The following is a 24,174-nucleotide window of genomic DNA, read 5'->3' as shown; positions in this document are numbered from 1 at the left end:
TCGCATGTACCTCCCAAGGAGGTGGTGATTGCCCTTTAACTTGACTTCACATTGGCAGTGCCTCTGGGAGAGAAGCACCAAGATAACCCTGACATATGACTATCCTGTGCCACAAAGGAGTCCTCTTCTTACAATCTACAGCAACAGTAGGAAGATTGGCCCTGAGGGGTTGCTAGGTGAGACTGAGCTGCCCCCTCCCTTACTGGAACAGTGGAAGGGTGATCTGCCAACAAGGGTATAGTGAAGCCACCCTAGACTGCCCCATCTGGTGAGATGAGTATGAGGTCGATTTGGCTCTGTTGGTTCCTGATGACATTACGCAATATGACAAAGAATATAGATCCAAAACAGCCCCACCCGGGAAAGAACAATAGATATATTAAAACAATGGAACCCCCCACCCGAAGAACAGGACCCTCACCTCCTGGTAATGCTGTCCTAATGGTGGCTATCCAACAGTCTAGAACGGCCTTGGATTTCAATATTAGGGAAGTGGGTTGAGAGTTCTCATCATTGATACAAGAATGTTGACACAGTGGGACATCAGCAGTAGGTAGACTAGCAGAGTTAGAGGATACCACACATTCCCAGGAAAAAGACCTAGTGGAAATGAAAGCTATCACTAAAGAACTACATGGAGGGTAGATGATGCTGAGAAATGGGCAAGGCGCAACATTCTTAGATTTGTAGGTTTTTAGAGGGGGTGGTGGGGACTAACATGGCACACTTCCTGGAACAATGGCTCTATACCAACTTCATTTCAAGCAACTTTTCCAACTGCTTTATGAACGAACAACAAATAAGGAACTTATTGTTAAGCCACCGCTGGGTGCCCCACAGGGAGCACTCATTGCACGCTTCTTAAACTTCCATCATCGAGACATAATACTTAGTGAACCACAAAAATTTGTTGACAATTAAATATGACTCTTCCCCATTCATGCTTCCCCCGACTTTTCCAATGAGGTGCAGAAACAGAGGTGTTCATTAGATGCAGTTAAAGCCAAACTCCAGGCGATACACCTCCAGTACATGCCGCTCTTTGCCACCAAGTTGTTGGTCATCTTCCAGAATAAAGCTCACTTCTTTGAAACTCAGAAGGAGGCCTGAAGGTGGCTGGAGAAGAGACTTCCCCTACTTCCCTTGCAAGACCCCCTTGGGAAATACACAGAGTGTGTGGACTTGGGGCCAGTACCAAAACCTGATCTTAGAAGAGTAAACAATGTCCTGATCAGGTAGAGAGATGGTGAATCTCCAGAAGAGACTGACAGGAAGGAGCTAGAGAGTGATCCTCAGAGTCTGAGAGTGGGGACTAAGACTAGAGGTGGGCGGAAATTGTGTAATTGCGTTACGCAAATCTCTGAGACACGGTAAAAAATGTCTGCAAACACACAACATTTCTGCGAACATGCAGAATTGCTTGTGTCGATGCTTTTTTATTGTTCGCCACCGCTGTTTGCGAGCTCAGGGAGAAATATCTCACAAACACACATTTGAGAACACGAACAAGCAAAAAATTTCGCGAAGTCGCAGAACGCACAATTTTGGGCAATTTTGTGTTCTCCGCGGAATACGAAATTACCCAAATTCTGCAAAGTCCGCGAGTGGAACTGAATTTACCGTCCAGGCCTAACTAAGACCAGAGATTATTCAGCTGGCATCAGAAGAGGAACAGTGTTATGGCTCGGGCAGGGATACCTCTAAATCTGGGCCAAGGAATGCTGAACTTGCTGAACTGGAAAATGTTAATCTACATCAAGGGTTGGATGGGGCAACAGAAACAATACATGTGAGGGAGCTATAGGGCCCTCCCATCTGCATGGAGTGGAGGTGCAGATGTGACCCAGGATAGGAATCCTTATTATCTCCCTATTACTTCCTTTTTTCTTAGTTCTTTTAGAGTGAGTGCTGTATGTATTATTGAAACCATGTGTGGTGTTGTGGAGAAGTGTGAGGACTGATGTTAATTAGACCAGCAGAGCAAGAGGTCCCCACTTCTCCTCTGTCTTGATCCTGAGTCCCTGGCTGGTTTGGTTGTATGTTGTGCAATTTAGTTTATGATAGGTTCTTATTGTTAACTAGGGTGTTTAGGGTGTGCTACCAAACTCCCAAGCCTGGTCCTGCGATGAAATATGTACAAGGGGTAGGTTGGGGGACTGGAATGTACTAGTTAAGTTAGTCCTGTAATTCTTTGTTTTTTGTTCCTTAAGAAAGCAGGAAGGGTCACTGATTTGGTGCAGTTTTCACTTCAATGGATTCTTTGGGACTGGCATGCTGCAGCAGAGATATGATGCACTTGACTGACTCAGATCACTTAGATCCCTCTCTTCTTACATGGAATGTCAATGGTCTGGGTAACAAAATCAAGGGCGGGGCTTATTGCAGCCTACAAATCAAACGCCTAAAATCAGATGTGGTTCTCCTACAAGAGAATCAGCTGACGGGGACTTAATGCCACTTCCTAGCCTGAGGGGCATAGACCCCAATAGCCCATGCTGGTTTTACCTCGGGCTCCCAGGTAGTAGCAATATTCATCCGAAAGTTTGCCCCCCTTCTACATTCGGAATTTGTGGTAGACCCCAATGGGAAACATCCGCTGGTTCAGGGCCTTTGCGTAAGACTAAATATTATGATCATAAGTGTATATGCGTCCCACCGCCTTCAACAACCCACCCTAGACAACGTAATGGCATATTGTTGGAAAGGGAGCTCTCAATACACATCATAGGGGGGCATTTCAATATTGTTATCTCCCATGACTTAGAGAGATCAGGAACTGCTCCAAACATACCAAGAGAAACACCACTAGCCCAATTTGCAAACATACTTGGGCTCTCTGACCTATGGCACCGCCGTCATCCAGCAGACAGAGGCTACTCTAAATACTCAGGGATGCACAAAGAATTTTCTAGAATATATTATATCCTCACACCAGCGAGACAGGTGGAGATGATCCAACAAGCAGAATATTTAGTTGGGGACCGTCTGACCACTCCTGATTCCGGCTTTCACTTGCACGAAGGACCCGATGTTCTGGGTTAGGGTGGAAACTGAATGCATTGGAATAATGGGATGAGAACATCTCATGTGATCTCCAAGGCGATACCAAACTCTATTTTAAAGAAAATAGGAAATCTGTAGGAGGCTTCAAAGACTGTGTGATGGGACTGAGCACAGAACATCATTGCCTTCCAGAAAAAGAAAGCTGCAAGAGAGATAGAAGAACTTGAACTATGGACATGAGTGGAGGGCATGACTGTGGCTTTGCGGAAATTCCGATCACAAGGAAAACTGAGGTCATGCGCACTGAGTGTCAAGGTTTGGTACAGAATGAAGTGCGAAACAAAATCTTAGTCACACCACACCGTCTCTATGGTACCGGTGACAAGGCAGGAAAGCTGTTAGCATGGCTAGACTGACAGAAGGTGGAGGCCCCAGTGTGCCAAATAGTGGGGACAGATAGTGAAATCTGTCCAACAGACAAAGCAATAGTTGAGGAATTTGCTAAATACTATAAATCCCTTTGCAAAGAATTCTCACTGGCTGACCCGCAACATATTGAGGAGAATCTGAACGCAGTAGCCGGCCTGACACTCCAAATGGAGGACCGCTTGGCCCTGGAGTAGAAGATATCCCTTACCGAAGGACTGGCAGCCAAAGAAAAGATGAACTCAGGTACAACCCCAGGACCCCATGGTCTCCCAGCAGATTATTTATAGAAAAACACAGATATATTAGCTCCACATCTTCTCAAATTGTATTTGAAGGCCAAGAGGAGGAAATTCTACCACCAGACCTGCGCAAAGCCATGACAGTGGTGATACTTATACTAGGGAGACTGGCCATAAGTTGTAGATCCTATCACCCGATCTAGTTACCTAATGTTGAGACTAAGGGGATCATTAGGATGGCGGGTGGAGGCACAACAGCAGTGCTGGCAGTGGTGGAAAATGTCATTTTCCGCCCTCCAGCAGCGGTCCTCGCATCAGCCATATTACAATGGGTAAACATAGCCCATTTTCTGTTGTTTGCAGAGTGACGTGAACCACCAGAAATTTGCGCCCGCTACCGCAGTGGAGCAAGTCAATAGAGACCCACCGCCATGCGGACTGACGTCCCATCCGCCGAACAAATCACAATGCCGCAACCAGCCCATCACACCGCAGCCGAGAATCCACCCACCCGGGGATGGCAGAGCACTACTGCGGAGAGCTAAACCAGACTCCCCTCCACCTGGCCTTGACTGCAATGGATCCAGCTCTACAAGCCTTACCCCTGCTGTACCTCATCCACTACGAGAAAAATAATGTATTTTCTCGGACAACGACTAAGGGACTCAAATACACAACTACACACACAACCAAAACACACAAATCCTTTGCTGACATATGGTTCCTGTCTACATCAGACACTCTGGTGGGGACAGGAACACATCCCCCAGTGTACCCACACATGTCCTACCTGTCAGAAACTCTTCCTTCGGCATCCGGGTCACCCATCAACCGAGAAATCACTACAATCTCCCAGTCACGTCACCGCAGCGGTGAAGACGTGGGAAAACGTGAGCAAAATGTAGGCAGGGCCTGTGCCAGGCATGGGCAGTCCGGCCAGATTCACAGGGCTCCACCTTCACCCTTCACACACTATGCTCCCAAAACCCATTTGGGAACACGATGTGTGCTCTTCCTGTGCTCCCCTGCATAATTAATCTGCAGGTGTAGCCAGACCTCCCACCTGACACATCAAAGGACAAGGGAGATTGACTGGGAAGGTAGGGTGAAGAGGAACACCCTGCACAGAAGCTCAGGGGCTGGACAACCCTCCTCCTCATACCAAACTTCCACTCATGTGAAGCAAACTGAGTATGATCACAAAATGTAGACCCAAACTGCATATGAACATACACTGTACTGTTCACACTGCCTGTCAAGTTACTCACAAACACCCAACACTGACACCCAGCCATACACTCATACCATAGCTCAGCAGCAATGGAGGACAAGAAATGGCCCAGCCAAAAGTGAAGTGGACAGTGCTGGAAAACAATGGAGCAAGCCACATAGCATCTGTACATCAAATGCAAGAGAAAGAATATTCACACCACCCTTAGGTCATCTAATCAGACATGGGTGGCACAGTGAGTAAAATTAAACCAAAGTGACCTCTGTGCAACAACTCAGGGAGACGCTTGAGAAACATGGCGGCAGTCGGCTGACTGCCGTAGTGCTCCGCTCCGTCCCCGCTACGAGTGTCTCAGCGTTTTCTCCGAATATGCCCGTGACAGCTCGCTAATCATGTTACTCTAAAGTTAAAGCGAGTTGCAATTTTGACAAAAAAGAACTGTGACCGCTTCTTCGCGTTTTGTACACACCGCGGCTTCAGCCCCGCCTTGATGTGTTTGTATCACGGTGCAGAGGCGGCGTGCTCCGTAACCGGCAGTGGGAGACGCCCAGCGAGAATGCAGCGGACACCTGAGCTGCTGCATTGGAGGCAGGCCGCCCTGGAGCTCCGGAAGAACAGGCACATACGGAGTCTCCGTAAGGACTCCCACACGAGCCGAAGCAGAGAGAGCACGCTAGTTTCCAGCGCTGATGACTGCGCCAGCACTGCATTAAGCCTCCCAAGAGCAGGTTCTGACACCAGGCTTTACGTAAGTGGATTGCTCGAAGAGGAAGACGAAGCTGACTGTACTAAAAAGGTAAAGGGGAAGAAAGGAGGGTGTGTGTTGAAAGCCTCGGATTTATCCCCCTCGCTTATGAAAGCAGCAGAAACTGCTAAGGGAAACCAAAGCAAAAGCTTAGTTAAGGGCCAGGGGAAGGTGAGGAATTCCCGCAAAAGGAGGGGTAAAGGAGGGGAGTCAGTTTCAGGAGAGAAGCTCTCAAGGGAGGCACCAGAATCAAGCCTCCACTCAACTACCCTCTGACCTGAACCCAAGAAAAACATCTTCATACCTTTCTGTTGAAGTGAAAGCAAAGAGGGGAAGAAAATGTAGTAAGGCAAAACCTCCCCCAGCTCCTACCCCAAAGATTACTCCTTCGCTGCGTTCATACTTTAAGGTGATCCCACAGGTGCTGGAAATAGGACAAGACCGCTCATTGAGGGATAATAACTCTATCGAATCAATCACTGAGGTTAATGAAATGGCATTGATTGAGCATGATCTATCCCCAGTCCACTCCAGCGACATTATGGCTCAGTCTATGGAATTTGACTCCGATGCTTTACTGCATCCCAGTGCTGGGGCAGGCGGAGACCTATCAGAAACATCGGTCCCAGACCTATTTAATAGTCAAACGGAGTCCGCAGGATCAGTTTTTGAAACTGCTGCATCAGGATCTGTGGCAGCTCACGCCATAACACCGTTTCCTGCATCTTCACCTTCCCAAGAAGAAAACAGAGGTGAAGATCTTCCTAAAATAATAGACCTGGGAAATACTGAAAATAGCCTGGAAGCCGACGTACCTTCTGAGTCTCTTTTGGCTTCTAATCCCGCTTCTAATCCCGCTGACGGCTGTTTTTTTTCCTGTTTTGAGGTAAATGGAGCCTTGGATCCTAGTTCCATTCCTATTTCTGTCGCTTCATTTCAGCAGATGTTTGCAGCACTATCAGCCGAGATTAAGCGAGGCTTTGAGGAGTCTGCCTCAAACCAAAGAGAAATAAGAAATTTCTGCGAGTCCCTAGACGAAAAGATTGTTAGCCTCTCTGTAAGAACTCAAGCCTTAGAAGAGACAGTGGGGCAAATCTCTATGCGTGCAGAAGTTAAAAAGAGAAGATATGGCCTTATCAGAGAGAATGGAGGTTGTGGAGAACAATGCTAGACGAAGCAATATCCGCATCCTAAATGTTCCAGAAGGTAGCGAAGGCACAGACATCAAGAGCTTCATTATCTCGCTGCTAAAAGAATCTCTTAACCTCCAGCACTCCAACGAGGACCTAGCAATGGATATACAACGTATCCATAGGGATCCATTCAGGCGCAACCCGCAGAGGACCAAGCCGAGGAAAATCCTTGTTAACTTACACACATACTCTTTGAAAGAGCAAATTTTGAACCTCGCCTTAAAGCAAAAATCTTTAGCAGGCAAAGGATTTAATTTCCAAATACGCTCTGACCTGTCTAGATTTACTCTCAACAAACAGTGGGAGCTGGGCAGGAGAATGGATGCTTTTCGAAGGCTGGGTGCTACGGTGCAGATGGGTTTCCCTGCATCTCTTAAAATAATGTTTGACAACAAAATGCACAATATTCGATCGGTTCAGGCTGCAGATGAGTTGCTAATGTCTCTAGGCAGTAGGAAGGAGTAGGGGCCAGCTGACTAGGAAAAATAGGATGATCCATTATTTAAGGGTCTTACAATTTCTCCCCACAGCATCCCTTACTACTACAGGCTTAGGTCCAGTAGGCCACGGCAGAGTCAACACACTACAAAAAGAAAAAATACACATAAATACACATAAACAAAAAAAAAATGTGTTGGTTAATCTTGAGCTAATGGCTCAGCGAGGAACTTTGCCTAATCTCCTAGGATGAGATGATAATAATAATAATCACTTGCAATAAAAAGGAAAAATAAATATAAAAAGGTGTAAGGCGAGCATAACACGGTAAAATATAAATGAGAGGCACATGTGGTGGGGGCGGGGAAGAGTAGGGGCACTTACTTCCGGAAAACTTCCGGGTAGTGAGTACAAGGGTTTCTCATGGGAGGGGGGGGTTTGGGGGGTCACTGGGGGGTGAAGGGACGCAATAAAAAAGAAAACAAATATCCACTCTCGATTGAGCTCCAATCAAAGTACACTTGTGAGCTTTTCCTCATTACTATTTGGCAGACAAACGTGGAATTGTACAAACTGGCAGTTTTCCCTTGTAACACCTATTCCCAGGGATATGAGTAGGCTCAAGATTCTATCCTGGAACGTTAATGGTCTCCGCACCAAACCCCGTGCAAATAAAATTTTGCAGTATCTTCGGGACGCTGATGCGGGGATCATTATACTCCAGGAGACAAATTTAATCGAGAGTGAAATGCTTGAGCTAGTTAAGAAGAACAGGTGGATAGAAACATCAGTCTCTACATCTCAATCGCTGAATATAAGGGGCGTTTCTATTCTGTTCAAAAAACCCATGAACATGAAAAGTTTACAGCAGAAGGCAGACTCCGGAGGGAGATGGGCCATTGCAGCAGTTGAGATAGGTGGTACTGTTTTAACATTAGCAGGCTACTACGGGCCTAACTGCGATGACCCTACTACACTAGAATCATTATTTTTACACCTCCTAAGATTTCCAGAGCCAGTTATAATAGCCGGCGATTTTAACATCATTTTGAACCCTTTACTGGACAAGTCCCCTACTAGCAGACAGCAGGCCTTTTCTAAATCTAGAAACTGCTTATTAGGTTGTATGAACCAATACGGATACGTTGACATCTGGAGGGTTAGAGAGGGGCAGAGGCAAGGCTTCTCGTTCAGAAACCTCAAATATCGACATCGATCAAGGATAGATTTTATCCTAACTAGCCGAGCTTTGGTTGACTCCGTCAAGAGTGCAGACTATATTCCTTCGCACCTCTCCAACCATTCCGCTATGAAGCTGGAACTGGAGTGGGGTGGCAAGCCTCCCATCCGATTGTGGTCCTTTGATAGATCTCTTCTTACCTCTACGGAAGATATAGAGTTTATACAATCAGAAGCACGAGAGTTTTTCATTACCAATACTGGCACTGCTCCAATAGGCATAGTTTGGGACGCTTTTAAGTGTTCATTAAGAGGAATTATTAAGAACAGGACTGTATATAGAAGAAGGCAGTATATGGAAGAGGTGTCTTCTATTGAGACTAGTATGTCAGCAGTTCAGTTAGATATCGATACCTGCAGGGCTGACGACAGCCATGATTTATCTCTGAAACTTGCAGAATTAGATGAACTGAAGAATAAATTGTCATCGGTTCTCGACAAGCGTGTCTTGCAGAGATGGGAGGCTAGCAAACTCTCTCATTTTCAATATGGGGAAGGGGCTGGCTGATTGTTGGCCTGGAAAGTTGAATCTGACCGGGTCCGAAAAAACATTGACTCGGTTACAACAGATAGAGGCACCTTCACAAGAGACGCAGAAATTAGGGAAACTTTCAAAGACTTTTTTCAATCAATATATCAGGAAGATCTTAGTGTTACACCTAACGATATTACGAGCTGGCTAGAGGATATTTCCCTACCATGCTTGTCATCTGTACAGAGCTGTTTCCTGGAAAAGGAAATAACTAAGGCTGAAGTAGAGCAGGCCATAAGGGGAGCTAAGGGATGCAAGGCTGCAGGAACCGATGGTTTACCAAATGAAATTTACAAAAACTTGATATCAGAGGTGTCTCCAATTCTGGCGGCCTTATTCAACCAAATATTGAGGGAAGGAGATGCACCCCCCGCCTCCTGGGATAACGCCTCAATAACACTTATCTTGAAGCCAGGAAAGCCTCCATCTGACTGCGGCTCGTATCGGCCAATTTCAATTCTAAATGCCGATTACAAAATTTTTGCTACCATACTGGCCAAAAGGCTTGGCCAGGTAGCTCCTGACATACTGCATCCCAACCAAAAAGGTTTTGTAAAGGGGAGACAGCTATATGAGCTCACGTATGATCTAGTAGGAGCCATAGACGTGGCCACAAAGGAAGCTCTGCCCTTATCGGTTCTCACGTTGGACGCTACCAAGGCCTTCAACAGGGTGAACTGGTTATACCTGTCGGAGGCCCTGCAAAAATTCAACGTCGGGGACAAATTTCGTAGAGCAATTAACCTGCTATACCGAAGCCCTTCAGCCTCAATCTTGATTAATGGGGGCCTTTCTGAGCCATTTAGGGTAACTAGGGGAACGAGACCGGGATGTCCCCTGTCTCCTCTGTTATTCGACTTATACATAGGGCCATTTGCGCAAAACCTAAGAGATAACACACTGATAAAACCTTTTGTTTTCGGTGATTGGGAAAAAAAAGTGGCACTCTATGCGGACGACATTATGATTTTTTCGACAGTCATCAACACAGCATACCCAGAGGTCATAGACTTAGCTCTTAAATTTGGAAAAGTTTCAGGCTACGAGGTGAATGCCTCCAAAACAGAGACAATGTCATGGAATGTCAACTCAATTATTCATAATGAAATATCAAGAGCTCACCTACGGTACCTGGGGATTAATATAGTTAAAGATCTAAATCTGATCGCCTCTTCAAATTTTGCTAAAGTAGCTGCGCAGTGCCGAAAAATGATGAGAGACTGGTCACACCTTCCGCTTACCATCCTGGGTAAGGTTGATCTTGTAAAAATGTCTATTCTGCCAAAGGTTTCATTTTTATTTAATTCAATTCTGCTTTTTTTTATCCCAAAATAATTACTAAGCTGCAGAGCGCAATTTCTACTTTCATTTGGAACAATAAGAATCCAAGAATCTCCTGGAAAAAGATAAGGCGTCGCAGGGAGAAGGGCGGGCTGGCGGGCCCAGATTTCCAGGTTTACGCATGGGCATTTCAGCTTTCACATGCACGAATGTTATTAAAAACACCAATAGAAACAGGCGTAGGTCATATGTTTTCCACTTTGCTGAATTGTGAGGGAGTTGGACAGGGCAGCTTTTTGTTTAAATTTGGAGATCCCAAATTTAAAAATAAAATAAAATTGAAGGTACTACAGGGGATGGCCAATACGTGGCATAAAGTGAGGCACACGGTCAAACTAGGTTATTACTCAAGTAGAGCTCCTATATGGGATTTACCCGCACCCCCAGCCTGGGCGGAAGATGTACTAACACTACCACTTAAAGAGGCTGAAATTATCTCCTGGGGCGACCTGTTTATGGATGGTTCTCTACTCCCTTGTGATTATTTGGTCAACAAAGTCGGGCCAAGCCTGTCAAGATTCAAATATATACAAATATCAAGCTGGGCTCAGGCATACCGCACACAGTCAGCGCGGAACAGCAGCTTACCTATAGGGGGATGTAGTGAATTAGTGACGCGTCTGCTGGATAATCCCCCTGCAAAGAAGGAGATCTCGCTTTGGTACAATAAGATCTTAGAGGAAGCAGACGGAAAATGTTGCCTCCCAACACTACTGTGGGCTGACTCAATGCCAGGCATAGACGTGGAAGAACTTTAGTTAACTTCTTGCGGGGTGATGTGGGACCTGGTCAAACCAGCCTGGCTCCGAAGGAACCATCTATTTACAATGCACAGGGCCTACTACTCCCCGCAGAGGCTGTCAAAGTTCTCCCTGACAGGCCGGGTCTCTTGCCCAAGATGTGAACTAGAGGCAGCATCTGACATTCACATGTTTTACGACTGTCCACAAATTACTTCATTTTGGGATTCCATAGGTAGTAAACTGTCCTCATTATTGGACTCTCACATCTCTATTGATCTCAGCCTTGTCATCTTCGGACTGAGCGGTAAATCCCGCAGCGCTGCCTCCAATCTGGTGTTTTATTCCATTCTGGCGGCGCGTAGAGAAATTTGCAGGCACTGGAAGGACGTCTTGCCGCCCACCTTCTACGAATGGCGTTCTTCAATCCTCCAGATCTCAAAACTCGATCTGGCAAGGGGTGGGAACCAGGGTAGGAGAGCTTTTTGGAAACAGTTGGAGCAGTCACGTTGAGCCTGGGTTTTTTTTTTTCCCAGGTGCTATGATTAATGCAGACATCGCTCACCCTTGGTTCTATGGCAAGACGCCGTGGCGCCTTTGGGGCCCTGGCACCTCGGGCACTATCGACCAACAAAATTGCCCTTACGCTTGAGTTTTCATGGCTTGCGAGTAGTTACTGCTGCGACTTGGCCGCCACCCTCCCCTATGTTATCCCTGCCAGCTGACGCTGAGACAGTACAGAGGCGCAGCCTGATTTCCTGCTCTGTGGCAGTTCTTGTTTTGATAGATTGGAGCTATGCATGCAAATGAAGATACAAAAAAAAAACAAATCAGGGAGACATCAAGGCAAGTCATGCATAGGCACAGGAATGATAGGAAGTTTCAGAAGTCATACAGTGACCAGCCACACATCTGTCTCAACTACCTTGACATGTGTATGTCAGCAGCACAACACACATGGTTCATTGTCACACTCTCTGACTGTCAAACACAAGTAGGACCTTCACACATACCCCTCCTCTACCCACCTCACACCAGCAACACTCAACGCCTGCAAGAAACACACATAATGGTCAAAATGAAGTCCTGTGAGTTCAATGACAAAGAATCATAATCCCTGTGGTGCATCCACAAACATCACACTCACACTCCGGGATGCCTGAACCAATGCTGACACAAAAACAATAGCCAAACTCAAAGCTCACAAACAACATCCACAGAAGTCCAACAAGCCCAGCCATGTTCAACCCAACAGTGGAAAGGCAATGTGACCCTAGGCAGAACAGGAGTACACACTATTGTCACTCAGTGCCAATCCACAGACACCATACCCCAACACAAACAAGAATTGCATTTTCTCAAAACAATCATGAACACTCACTGGGATTAATGGGACAATCAGCTAACACCGACAGAGACACCACATCACTCATCAAGTGAACATAGTGCCATAGTGTACCACACGCATGCACATGCACAAACCTGACAAGTGACAGGTCAAAAATAGGAGGACAAACCACCAATGTGCACTCAAAACAAGCTCAGGAACAAGAATCTACCTTGCTGCATGTGACATACATACATATAATGCACACCACACTTGCAAGACACATCTAAATGTTTCACACAGCAACAACTACTCACACACAATATCATGCAAATAGAACATTACACACACATAGCATATGTCAGTAGAAAGAGCCAACAAAAACACAACAGATGCACATACCAATCCATCACATTGCAAACTCAGCTGGACATAAGGGGGGTGCATACCAGGCAAGTACAAGGCAACATACACTAACAGAACTGCATGCACACCAAGCAGTGTGTGCACACCAACCAAACAGGTAGAACACACATCAGAGTGCCACACCATGAACTCCCACAACACAAATCATCACAGCACACAGAGAAGATCACACTCAGTAAGGGTAACAGTACCTCAACGAACACACATACAGCTTACCCATCACCCACAAATGCACACTTTAGGGACACCCAGGTGCAATCAACTTGACTAGAGGACTTGCTGCTCAAACATATGCACTGCACATAACCAACCATGACAGCAAACCAGTAGATGAAAATAACACATAACTAATTGGGAAACTGTCCTGAGTGTCACATTGATCCTGTACACAGTTCAGCCTCACACGGCATGGTGTCACACTATTAAGTGGTGGGGAGGCTAACACACTGGCAAGCCATGGGGTGGAAGACATGAGATTGAAGTGGCATGTACTTCAGTAGTGGACAGGTTAGGAGTGTACAGTACACATACACATAGATGAATTGCCATTATAAACAATGGGGTATTCCCATATTGTCCCTGACCTGGGTATCGGGTATTATAAAGAAACCATGGTCATGGACCAATTATTCAAGGAAGAGTTAGAATAACCGAATTATCGACTTATTTGAGCTTGCATTAATCAGCTCCCAAACGTCTGTAAATAATGAAAATAAACATGCAGAAAAACCACTAGGTATTATTACAATATATTTATTTAGTCATTTAAAGGAACAATCATTAGAGGGTAAAGAAGGTAGGAGAATGTTCTAGGGAACATGTAAGAAACAGTGCTTATGTGTATATATAGGAGTCAAGAGAGCTCAAAGTGTGTAGAAAAGTAAAGGGCCTATATTTAGAAGACTGTACAAAACTGATATCTAATAAACAGTTAGATGCAACCTGGCCACATGGAAATAATTCATTTGAATGTGTAAGGAGAGTTACCTTAAGGCTATAAACAGGGGTAATGGGGAAGGGGAAATTGGTCCAGGTGCGTTAGGGGGTAGCGTTGACGTTTCAATTTGGCTTATCGGCAAACAAAGTACTTTAATACCTCAGCTATGTGGATCTTCCTCAGGACAAGGGAACAGGTGAAAAGACCCTCATCAATCATGGAATGCTCAATTGGAGTCCAAAACCTGGTTACACCAATGCCCGTAAAGTGGCAAGGGCCAATTAAGGACAGATCCCGTTATTCAGTAGATATAGACCATGGCGGTGGTTCCCAGACCATCCATGGAACGTGATATTCAGGCCCGTATGTGTGGCAAACGTTTGCTGAATGAATCAGGCAATCCAGGGCACAGCGTAATTTTAACTGGAGATGATCTGATTGACGTCCTTACTCCTTACTCCATCCCGGTAGTAGCCAATATAGGCCCTTTACTTTTCTATTCCCTAGAACATTCTCCTACCTTCTTGACCCTCTAATGATTGTTCCTTTAAATGAGTAAATAAATATATTATAATAATCTTTAGTGCTTTTTCTGCACATTTATTTTCACGATTTACAGACCTTTGGGAGCTGATTAATGCAAGCTCAAATAAGTTGATAATTCTGTTAATCGAACTCTTCCTTGAATAATTGGCCCAGGACCATTGTTTCTTTATAATACATAGAGGAGTTGCTCACAATGTGTAGGCATCAGAAGCACACATAGGGGATGGCAGAGCTCCACATACCACATACCATACTGGAGCCAAAATGAGTCAAGTGACAGCAATGCATGAGAAAACCCACAAATAATGTAAGTGTGGCTGGGCAGGTCAGCACAGTGAGCACAAACAGTAACAATACACACGGCTGATCAACAAAACATAGCACAGGCTTGGCAGTCACACACTCAGTATACTCACAACTGGCAGCAACAACAATTAGTTGTCCCCCAGGAGTGCAAGGAAACACCAACACACTGCACAGTGCCCAACCTACAACTCCTACATGTGCCCACAATCTCAAGAATATGCAAGACAACTGAAGCAAACAGGCACTCATTACCTGAATCATACATGTGTGCAGTTGGCTTTGCAGGGGCACACACATCAACACTACTGACAATGACAGCCCATTCACATTGTATGACCACGAAAGTTCACATATTCAAATGTACCCATGTGACTGGGAAGACAGGCCTAAACCAGATGACCACACATCAACACTGCTGTTCAGAAATCAAGAACAATCACACAGATATGGGGGACCCTGGTCACCCCGCAAGTAATCATGTGAATTGAATTCACCTCTGTTCTGGTATTGCATCCTAACATGACATGTGTACAATTTAGCAAACCTGACCATAGAATGATTAGGATAAGAGTAGATCATCACTAACAACCATCAATGCACCCTCAAGCCTCAGAGTCAAGAAGAGCTATAGTGCATGTCACCTCTGGCAAACTCTAAAAAATGTAAAAAAAAGCAATTGGCAATCTTAAAGTGGCATGCAGAGCATTTGTCACATGAAACCATACCCATAAATAAAACATTTTATATAGCAAGGACATAGACAAAGCAGACAACAGGAATAACTGTCTTTATTATATATCACCCAGATAGGCATCCAAAGTGACAAACAGCAAGGTCATTTTCCAGTCCAAATTTCAAAGTATGTGCATGTGTGCAAGAGAAACTACACAGGGAATGGGCAGCCAAAGTGATACATAGCAAGGCCATTTGCCTGTCCATAGGGCAAAGTATGTACATGTGTACATGAGAAACTGCACAGTGAATGGGCATCCAAAGTGACAAACAGCAAGGCCATTGGCCAGTCCATACTTCAAAGTATGTACATGTGTGCATGAGATACTGTACAGGGAATGGGCATCCAAAGTGACAAACAGCAAGGCCATTGGCCAGTACAAAGTAGAAACAAGTGCATGTGTGCATGAGAAACTGCACGGGGAATGTGTAACACTGTACACTTGCCCTGGGAATTACCACAGCACCGGGGATACCAATAGGCAGTAAAGGGACCGCTGTGGGAGAGAATTGGATTTGGGAGGGGGATTGTGCATCAGACTTGGCTGTCAGTTGAAGTGGGAGAAGGCTGACTGTCAGGGACAGTTATCAGACTGGACCTGGGAGAGAGAGGATCAGCTGAGGTAGAGGCATCAGTGGCTGTGTGAGCCAGAGGGCTGCTTGGACCGGGTGGTGTGGCGGCACGGGGAGGCGGAGACATACTGCTGGGAGACACAGTGTGTGAGGGTGAATGTGGAGTGCTGCCTCTCCACTTCTTGGGAATTTGATAGGCAAGAATTGTCTTGGTAGGAGTGGAAAGTGGGGCGGGCACAATAGCCTCCCTCTCTACAAAAGGTGTTTCAATTGCAGGTTAGGCCTGGGTACCAAATTCTGTTCAGCTCGCGGAATTACGAAAAGTTGGGTAATTTAGCGTTCCGCGGAGAACTCAAAATTTCACAAAATTCAACGTTCCGCGACTTTGCAAACATTTTGGATTGTTCGTGTTCTCAAATGCGTGTTCGCAAGATATTTCTCCTCGAGCACGCAAACAGCAATTGCAAACAGGAAAAAATCACTGCGAAAAAGCAATTCCGCGTGTTCGCGGAATTTGTGCGTGTTTGCGGAGAATTTTTACAGTTTTGCAGAGATTTGCGTAACACGATTATGCAAATTACGCACACCCCTAGAGCAGGTGGGTCTCCTTGTGGGGATTTACTGGATCTGGTGGTACACTTGGGGTGGCCTTGTCTTTTTACCTCCATCCCCTGTTGCCCAGGTGAACCCCTCACATTGCTTTCCTGTCCCAGCTTCACCAGGGTGTGGTTGGGAGATGGGGTTGTGGGTGACCTTGCCTAAAAGCACTTTTTGGACTGACTCTTTGCATGCACCAGCTTCACAGTAGGTAGGGCAACTGTTAGTTTGTCTTTGGGAGCAGTTGTGGGGATGGGAGTGTCCTTGGATGCGGGTGATTTGGATGAATGTGAGCTTGGGGACTGCTTCTTGGCCTGATGCCCCTGAGTCTCATGTAAAGTGCTTTTGCCTTTGCACTCCTGCGTGCCTGTTTTTTGTTTTGGGGATGGTGTCTGTGCTCTGGGCTGCTCGGAGTTCTGCTGTTGTGTGCTGCATGTGGAGTACTTGGAGCCTGAGGGATGTGGTGTGTGGGCACTCTGGTCAGGTGGTGCCACTGGCAGGATGGTTGGTGAAGGGACTGGAGCTGGACTTTGAGCCTGTGACAGCTGAATGGCTGCTGTCACTGTGGAGGACAAGGACTGGACAGTTTAGTGTAGCCCACCCACGTCAGAATGAATGCCCTCCATAAAGGCAACTACATGTGCCAGCTTCTTGTCATGATCCTGGAAGTCATTCAGCAGAGTACTCTGACTCACACACAGCTGACGTAAATGTCCACTGGAAAAGCAAGGGCAGGGACAGCGGTGCCAGGGGGGGAAGGACACTCTACCCTTCCTAGGGCCGCGGGCGTGGACAGCACTAGTGGGAGGGTGGTCACTAGATGATGTGTGGTGGAAGAAGAGGCATCATTCTCACTCCCTGTGCCCGCGAACATTGAGGAGTCCCTGCTGGAGTCAGATGATGTTGAGGTTGGCATTTCTGGGCGTGAGACTTCAAGGGCACTCCTGTCCCCCTCAGAGGCACTGGTCACTACAGTCTCAGTGAGCTCGTGTGTCCCAGTCGTGCCAGAAGCTTCACCACTGGTGTGAACGCGAACAACCAAAAAATTTCACGAAGTCGCGGAATGCAGAATTTTGGACAATTTTGCTTTCTCCACGGAACGTGAAATTACCCAAATTCCGCGAACGGAAAGAATTTACCGCCCATGCCTAGTTGACACAGCCAAATTGCTGGCCCGTGCCTCATTGTAACCTAACATACTGATCTTTGTAAGCATACTTACGTGCCTGTAGGTGAGATAGATATACACCTCAACATGTTGTCTCAGTCACATATGGAGTCACTTTAAGGGGACAACACATATACTGACTCAAAATGTCCTTTTAAAATAGCCATGAGCTACTGATGTCCACCATGTTGTGCTTTGAAGCACAACAACCGCTGCACATTGATGTCACATGTGTAGTACTCACAATTTCAAAGTTAGGCACTGCACACATCTCCAAAAACACACTAAGATGATGCACACTGCTTTTCACTGCCCGGTGATGGCTATGACACTCATAATGCAGCAGATGTCAGAGGGCCACATTTCATCTTGTAATGTTAAGTGCCATTGTATTAAACACATGAGGAAGTACATGTAGCAAAAATGCATGACAGCTGTACTCAACACAGAGGCCGCTTATAAGCCATTGCATTACACTAGAAACATCACAGAGCTCCGCACTGACTCAGGTTTGGGATACATGCAGTCACTTCATACCCAAAGTCACCCATCAAAGAATACTCACCCCCAACTTGCTGCTGATGGGCCCTCAAATGTCCATCCAGCTCTGGCTCTGTCACTGCCAAGATGTGGGCCATTAGTGGTATCATGCTCATGCTCCTGCATGCCATCTTGCCACTCCGAGGGAGCAGCCCCAGCATCTCCCCTGCCATGTTTTTGCTCAGCCGGCAGATGTCATCCAATCTTGTGACAGTGTGTGTGTCGTCAGTTGGAGACACCCAGAGCCCCCACCTTGAGTGCAATGGCCCTCCATAAGGCCTTATGCTGGTGGACTTTAAGCCGCAGGCATGGGAGACAAGAAGAGGAAGTTTCAGTGACACTGTGTCATGTACCACTATGTCTCAGTACAGGAGCCTGTACAAACTTAGCATAGCTATACAGAAATGTTGAGAAGAGGCCTTACAGCATGACACGTAGTACATTTGCATCAGATAATCATATAGACATGCATGCAGGTATGAGGATGAACACAGTACCTGGCCATCTCATACACATGCAGAATGCCAGCACAGAAAACAAAGTGAAGAAGGCCCTAATCTGTGATGCAGTATGTGAGGGAGCAAGACATGCATCGGGGCAGACTCACTGTGACCAACACTACACCCCTCAATGCCCTTGGCCTGTGAATGGCTCACTGTGTCATAGTGGTCTCACATTTAGGGCCATGATTTTACATTCTCACACCCTTCTCACAAGGTCTGTCTTGTGTAATCCTCATGCCTAAGATACCTCGTTGATGAATAGGGTGGCAGATAACACATATGTCTCACTCTGTCCATTTACTGATGGGTCCCTGTCGACCTGGGCAGTATCTGTATAGGCCAGGGGGATTCACACTTAGGTAAAACATGATCCTTCAGAACATTCACATGCATATACAATATGGGAGGGCAAACAGTGCCTGCACATGTGAGTCAGTTCACGTAATGAAAAAAATGTTGGGAGGATGTTTCAGAAGTACATAAATCTGATGTGTCATAGGTGAATTTTCACCAAGAGTGTCACCCTCAGGCATTTCAATCTTGTGCATAATGCTTACATATCCATGGTGGCAATATTAAAAGTGTAAATACATCCTTCAGTACTCTCAATACAAAACACATTTGTGAAAACCTCACAGACTCTGACATCCATTAGCACAGGCAATGTTTGTTCTGACTTCCACTTTCCAAACCAGCAGTGTTACTGTATGGCTGCAAAAACACTGCATGTCCCTTTCGTCCTGAAATGCAGCCAAGTATCTGTGGAAAGTAGGCTACAAATCCATTTACCTAAAGTCAGCATGCTAGGCAGTGTATCACACAAATTTGCACTCACAGGCACATACTACAGCAGTTCAACTTTATGTGTGCACTCTTTGCACTCTCCAACTTTCACTCAGAAACACTTACCACTACATCAGGAGCACCCTATAGCCTCTCCTACTGTGAAAGCACCTCGTCCAACAGGACCTCCAGCTCCTCTGTGGGCAGTGGACTGGCCCTGATGTTTCCAGTTCTTGCCATCACTGAGTTCAGGTGACAGGAACAGCAGCGGTTGGTGTTGAAGAATGGCAGGCAGCAGTGTTTGGATGCAGTGTAAATGTTTGGCCCTCTCTCAGACATATATGGCCACCTGGGTTTATTCCAGTGGTACTCAGCTTCTGCAATTGGTGTTCCAGGTCTTCTTTTTTCAAATGTGATGAATGACCTGCCCCGTAGTAGTGGAGCATGCCTACCGCGATTTTCAAATGTGTATTTCACTACCGCGTTCGCAGTTGCCATTGGCTGATAGGGCATGGGCATTGGTGGTGTCACACCGCAGGGTCCAGGCGGTCGCTACAGCAATTGTGCATCTTTCATTTGGAGACAATGCCTGTAATTGCGGTGGCAGAGCATGCCTACCATGAATTTCAATTGTGTATTTCACTTCCATTGGCTGATAGGGCTTGGGCATTGGCGGTATCAATTCGCAGGGGCCAAGCGGTCGCTTCCGCAAATTGGCATCTTTAAATTGGTGCCAATATCCACGATTGCGGTGGTGGTGCGCTTACGGTAGCTAAGGACACATCATGCTGTGGCAATGGCCAAGGGCAGTTTTCAGCATTGAACAGTAAACACTTACTCTGAATCATGGCACCAGATAGTGTAATTCAATGCTAGTGTGACATTTAACTCACTGATGACTACACATGCCATCTCAGTGCACAGGATTACATGCATTGGCATGTACACCCTCACATGTCACTTTTTATGTTGTTGTGCATGTACACAGATCTGTTGTGTGATGGACTCTCAAATATGTAAACATGTCAATGGGTGAGATGGCTAAGCAAACCACAGTAATGATGGACTGGCTATGTAATGTGCCTATTACACGGTGTTGATTGCTGAACTCATGTTTATACTTGATCTTTATGCACACAATGTGCTCATTGTGTTTGTAGTGGTTGCTGTGTATGAATTACGCAAGAGGGTGTGGCAGGTACAGCAGCTACATAGAAGTCAGCAGTGTTGCAGTTTCAGACATGTGCTGTGTCAACTACTCTCAGGACTGGTGACACAAGATGTTGGAATGTACCATTTGGCATTCACTTAGTCTGAATCTGTTTTGGGGTACTCACTATGTCCATAAGGGGCACGTGTACAACTGCTTTCAATCAACGTGTCTATCCATGTGACTTGTGCTGTAAGCTGTAGTTTCAGGCCAGTCATTGTTGGCACTGTGTCAGTGAAAATGTAAGATGTTGGACATATCTCATAGGGGAAGTGAATTCACATGTGTCCCCTTTTATCTTATGTAGGAGGCAGCCAAATGAGCATCGTCCATTCACATACTTTGCAGATATGGAAGATGACAACATCATATGGAAATTCAGTTTGGATCGACCTACCCTTCAAGACCTATGTGGTCAGTTGGAGCCCCATCTGAGGCCTCGCAAGACCTATCTGACTGCTTTGACACCAACATATAAGGTGATGGCAGGCCTGCATTTTTTTTACAACTGGTTTGCACAGTACATGGTGTCCAGTGCAGGTGGGATGTCCCAACCAATGTTCAGCATGGTGCTACATGATGTCCTGTCCACTATGATGACCTACAAGGACAGCTACATCCATTTTCCCAAAAAACATGACTTGGTAGCTGTAAAGGGTGATTTTTATGACCTTGCCCGCATCTCTAATGTTGTTGGTGCCATTGACTGCACACATTTTGGCCTGGTTCCACATTAGGCACATGAGCACATCTACAGAAACAGGAAGTATTTCTATTCTCTTAATCTGCAAGTGGTATGCCAAGTGGATATGATAATCTCCCATGTCTGTGCCAAATTTCCAGGATCAGCACATGACTCCTATATACTGAGTAAAAGCATCGTACCACAGCTGATGGCAAATCTGCATCCGGAGCGTGCGTTGATTGTGGGTGAGTACACAGAGTCAAGTAGCTTGCTGTATGTGTGACATGCTATCCTCAGGCAGTTATACAACAAAATTGGTCTGTGTATCTCACACCTAGGTGACTCTGCATATCCCAACCAGCCTTTGTTGCTGAGCCCACTGAGGAATCCCAGGACCCTGGGTGAAGTCAACCACAATGAACGCATGGGAGGACACATTGTGTGGTAGACAAGAGCGGAGGTGAATTACTCCACAACCTGGCCTTGCGCAAAGAGATCAGCGTATCAACCCCTACCTCCCTTGAGAGTGAGTGACATTGTACAACAGTGCCACTGTCGCCGTCTTTGATGGTAGTGAAAAGGCCTAGGGGAGCTTATTGACTGCTGCTTGTTGTTGGCTCTGTGCTGATGGCTGATATTTGTGGCACAGTGTAGTCATAACCAGCCACATGTTGTCTATGCTGATATAGTTTCTCATTGTTATGTGTGCTGGTTTGTGTACCTTGATGACTAGTGTTGTGTAGTAGCTGTGATGCCTTCACCTGACAACTAAATATCATTTTCTTGTGTATTTCTAGGGCCCTTCAGCCTCTCATTGCCTCTTCACATTCAGAGCTTCTGGTACATTGGAATCAGAGTCAACATTGTACATCCTGTGATAAGCATGGAGCTGACACCATGACATAGGTGTGTAAAGAGTGTTTATTTACAAAGAGTGTTTGTGATAGGCAAGTGATGTTTAATAAAAAGGTGCAAAGTAAATCAATGAGTTGTCAGTGATGGTAGACGAGACAATAGAGTAGTCACCACATTGATGTGGTAACACAGTCCAACAGACACCTGCCATCAACATTCCAGTGTGGGTAAGGATAGTGAACAAAGTCAATGTCTAGCTGAAGAGAGGTGCGATCATGGCTGGCTCCTTCACTTGCGTTTGGCTGGAGCTTTGCCACATGATCCTCCCGTGGTATTTATCGATGGCCCCTTTTACGTTTTCCAGGGAGGGCCTCGACTGTGGGCTTAGGGGTGTCTGAGGAGTCATCCTGTTCCAGCTCCCCCTCTCTGTGGCTGCAGCTGATATTGTGGGAGTATCAACCTGCAGGCCACTGGAAGGAGGTTGAGCTGTCCTTTAGTCCACATGTCTGACCCTTCAAACACCCACAAGCTGGTCCATGATTTGGCCCATATGGACCTCAGCAGCAGGCGGAGCTCACGCATGTCTCCCAGAACCTGGCCTATGTGTCCCTGGGTTTGTTCATATGCCCCAAGGACTCTGATGATGTTGGCCAGGGCTTTGGCCCCAGTGTCCTGTCGATTTTGTCTCCCAATTGCCCTCCTACCTGCCTTGCTGTCCCGGGCCTGTGGTATTGCCACTCGATATACTCGCAGACTCTGCCAGCCCTCCTCAGATTGTGAGGTGGTGTTGCTATCCTCTTAAGCATGGAGAGTGTTGCAGGCAACACTGGTGGTGGTGGTTGAGGCTGCACAGGTTCTTGCAGCAAGGATCAGCATGGTACTTGTTGCTGAGGTGGTGGTGGTGGGGACAGTGGGGGCCTGGGACATGATGCGCTCTGGCAGTCCTGATGACCAGGTTCGGGCTCCGCATCCGAAAAAACTTAGTGAGTCTGCATCGGAGAGTCCATGTTCCAAGGGGGGGGAGACTGGCTCTGCAGGTCGGTGTTGTCATCTGCAGTAGTCAATTGTTGATCTCCTGTTGGACAGAGGTGAAAAGGTCATTGAAGAGCACCCCACAAGTTTGGTGCTAGATGTTTCGATGTTACATTTGATACCCCACACAGCTTGCATTGCAATCACTTGGTATGTGTCCAAGATACTGATCATCATGACATGATGTTGAGGTACATACATTACTTGTCCATGGTTTGACATGTAAAAGGAAACCATGTGCCACATACAGATTGTGTGATTACAAGGACATGTTGTCATCTAACAACTAGCAGCAGAACAACTTTATGTGAAGTGTCTTTTTGTTTACTCTGCATGGAGGATGTTACATCTGAGCATGAACTGGTCATTGTAATCTTATGCATACCTTTGTCATATCATGTACTTTACTTTCTTTTTACAATTGACCATGCACGTTTTGTGTTCATATGGGCCTTGATGATCTGTCCCCATGGCACTTGCACATAGCATTCAGTGATGTGCATGCTTGTGCCCAGAAACTATTCAACATGTGATTTGGTGAGTCAAACTTTAATTTCTGTGACAGTTCATACACGTTTCTGTCTGCACACTGGAAGTGACTATTGGATCTATGCTAACTTGGAAGACATGGGAGGGCTGGTGTTGGCATACCAGGTTCTGAGCTGGGATGGTGAAGTGAGCTAAAAAACGGTGATGGATTAAGCCCTGATCTGTTGACTGGGTATAAGTGTTCTGTTTAATTAAGATACTCTGTCCATCACCACCCCCTTTTCTGAATCGTTTTGTCCACCACAAGCGTGGAAGGGTATGCTCAGACATGAGTC

This window comes from Lissotriton vulgaris, chromosome 1_1 (genome assembly GCF_964263255.1).
Source record: "Lissotriton vulgaris chromosome 1_1, aLisVul1.2, whole genome shotgun sequence".
In the NCBI taxonomy this organism is placed as follows: domain Eukaryota; kingdom Metazoa; phylum Chordata; class Amphibia; order Caudata; family Salamandridae; genus Lissotriton; species Lissotriton vulgaris.
The sequence above is the reverse complement of the archived record's forward strand: the minus strand, read 5'-3'. Positions refer to the sequence as shown.